The 3,284-nt window shown below is 34.9% G+C and overlaps 1 long non-coding RNA gene across 1 annotated transcript; it reads left to right on the top strand.

Annotated features, from left to right (window-relative positions):
- Positions 1-1,237: 1,237 nt before the first annotated feature.
- LOC117115651 lies at positions 1,238-2,636 on the top strand. The gene is made up of 3 exons (XR_004446584.1): positions 1,238-1,421; positions 1,909-2,047; positions 2,547-2,636. It is a non-coding gene; the product is annotated as an uncharacterized LOC117115651 (long non-coding RNA).
- Positions 2,637-3,284: the final 648 nt, after the last annotated feature.

Below are 3,284 nucleotides of genomic sequence, written 5' to 3'. Positions count from 1 at the left end.
ACAATCTGGAGGTGGGTGGCCGGCTGGGTCCCCTTGAATTCGGCACTGGGTACTTAGCAGATGGAGGATCTATACGACCTCAGCCCCACCGTGGTTTGCCAATCCCTATATTGTGGTCCAAAAGTAAGAATACGAAAATTCTCACTATGAACCCTTCTAGTGATTTTTTATTCCGGGACTCCGTTAATTTGACTTGCAGGTTTCTTACTACCAAATACAGCAATTTTTTTTTAACATAAACTAATCTATACATATTTGTATTGGTGTCAGCAAAAGACCGATGAGATTTTCGACTAGCTTAATTGATATTCATTTAGTCCATAGTCTAGCCGTTCAATAAAACCTACACCAATAATGCACATGATCAATACATGGACGTGAGCTAGCCTGTAATTTTGCCTACGCATTAACGTAAGCCGAGCCACAAAGTTTTAGGAAATTATGTTTCGGTAATCTAGAGAAAATGATTGATATTATTTTATTTTACTATGAAAGACTTCGTCCCATTGGGAAAATATTTTTGAAAATTTAAAATTACAATCTCACAGAATACATAATTGATTTTTCTAAACATCATAGTTATTTTCTGCCCTCAGGTTCAGAGATTTATTACGGGCTCTAAACTCCTTTAAAAACCGTCTGCTCATGGAGTTATAATTATTTTATGAAACTTTCAACGTGGCCATATATTTTTCACTCATGTTCTTAATGTCGTATAAAACTCGACTTTTTTAGACAGCGACTCAAATCCAATATTAAGTAATTTTATTTTATACAAGTATTTAAAAACATCTTTACAGAGTCCAATGACACTAAAACACCAAGTATTGTTTAAAACTTTATTTGAAAAGGAGTAAATGCAAAATTTATTGGAACATAAAGCGATTGTACTTAAGATATTGCTATTTTAATTCATAATTTTACTTCACTCAAAACGGAATGAGTCTGGTAGGTAAAAAATGGAATATGTCCCTCCAAATTAATAAAGTGTGTTTTGCACTGTGACTCTCAGTTTTGCACTGTGGCTCTCAGTTTTGCACTGTTACTTTGTGTTTTGCACTAATCAGTTTTGCACTGTGACTCTGTGTTTTGCACTGCTGACTCTCAGTTTTGCACAGGTGACTCAGTTTTGCGCTGCTGACTCTCAGTTTTGCACTGCTGCCAATTGTATTTTGTCCTTTTGGCGTTCCATAGAAAAAAGTGGGGGGAAAAATGATATGCCACAAGGGCTAATGGCACATGCATTTGATGCTCTTCAGTGGGAGCAGCAGCAAAATCAACGACCGCAATACATTTTGCAACTGAGCAAGGGATTGCGAAAGGCAATGCACTGACACAATTTAGTGCCAGACAAATATCAGAGATGGCAACCAGAGACAATACGGGGCTAAACCGAGGTCTCTTGATTTTGACGTACGAAGGTAGGTTTAATTTATAGCATTTAAAGATATATTATATTACGAAATATCTGAAAAAAAATATCCGACTTTAAATAATTATTTTAATTACATAAAAGGATACATGCCGTAAGCTACTTTGTAAAATAAAATAACATCGATAAGACTTAACATGTGTGTATTTTCACGGAATTGTAATAACCTTAAAAATATAGTGACAAAAGAAACATAATTCCAATTTATACTTGGCACTGAAAAATTGTTAATAGTATAGTATTTTATGGCGTGTAAGGTGGTTAATATTTGACTTCATATTATAAATATTAGTTTTCTTTCATAGAATAAAATAAATATTTCGAAATATTGTTTTTGTTTCCACATAATATTATTTCGCTTTTTTGAAATATTTTTTTTTTCTGACCACGTCTCTTTAATGGTGCCGTAGCTAAAGCAGATCATGATTTTTTTCCGAGCTGTTCAAATTTACATGTATGTTTTTTTTTTGTTTCAGAAATGTATGACAGACATGCTAATAGCAGATGTGATAATCATGTTATGTAGTAATGCCACTGACCTAAAAGAAAACGTGACGATGGTTGAGGAAAATGGACGCGAGGCCAATATGCGATACTGGTTATCGGAAGAACAAAGTATTATCCAGTTTCTTTCTTTAGAAGTTATAAAACAATAGTGGTTTACGATTTCATTAAAAACAAACACATTGCAGTAGGCCTACATTTATAAAAAATAAACAGACTGTACCATACATATTGAGGAGTCTGTGGCTGCGGTGATATTTATTATTACTGTACTTTGCATTCGCAATATTTATTTATACAGTAGTTACATTTACATCAAAAACCCTTCCTAACGGAATTCAAAAGTCAAAACTATTAATAATAAATGCACACAATGTGAAATGTACTGTAACCTAATCACTGTTAGTTTCAAGTAGTTATTTTAACTCTAAAATGAGCTATTCTTTGCCTAAAAAGGTACAAATAAACTCTTTTGGAGTTAAAATAACTAATTGAACAGTGTGTAAACTACCGGTACCTTCTATTTATGACGTCAGAAAAAAGTAAGCTGGGAAAAATATGTTCAAAGATTACTGATTATAGAACCATTCTTTTTCTTCTTTATTTGTAGATGCAATTCAGCCTATTGTTATTAGTAGGTCTACGAGTGATCGTGACGTAGCAAGATCTATTGTTATTAAAGGCACAGAGGACGCGATGCTAGAGTTATTAGTTTCCGATTACAGCAAGTAAGGAAACCTTGTTAATAATAATAATAATAAAAATAATAGTGTATTTTTATCTAGCGCACATATCCATCTAATGTAAGATGCTCAGGGCGCTTGATGTGTGGACTATGAACTCGATCAATGACTTTCTTCGCCCCTAAGGGTCCCTTAATGTCTGTCCCTTAACTCCAAAAGTTAGGAAGGGTTTTTGATGTAAATGTAACTACTGTATAACCCGGTACCAGCAACTCTCGTCGTCCACCACAGGGGCTGTCTGTTCCAATACACCGGGGTATCCCCCTACTCGTCTCGAAGGATGTACTGGGTTCTTTATAGTGCCCACGAACCATTGTATACACTGGGCCTACGGTTTATAGTCCTTATCCGAGAAGACTTATTCTACCACCAGAACCATTGGCGAGCGTGAAGTTCGAACCAGCGCCGATATTATGGCTATAGCTTGCGGCGCCCCGGCTAACCGCTCGGCCATTGTATCGGATGGAACGGTAATTATATTTTATATTTATTTCATGATAATAATGATGATGATGATGATGATGATGATGATGATGATGATGATGATTATGATGATGATGATGATGATGATTATGATGATGATGATGATTATGATGATAATAATA

This window comes from Anneissia japonica, unplaced genomic scaffold (genome assembly GCF_011630105.1).
Source record: "Anneissia japonica isolate Jap-2015-1 unplaced genomic scaffold, ASM1163010v1 scaffold287640_len23370_cov108, whole genome shotgun sequence".
Lineage (NCBI taxonomy): Eukaryota > Metazoa > Echinodermata > Crinoidea > Comatulida > Comatulidae > Anneissia > Anneissia japonica.
This window is presented reverse-complemented; position numbering and strand designations above follow the sequence as displayed.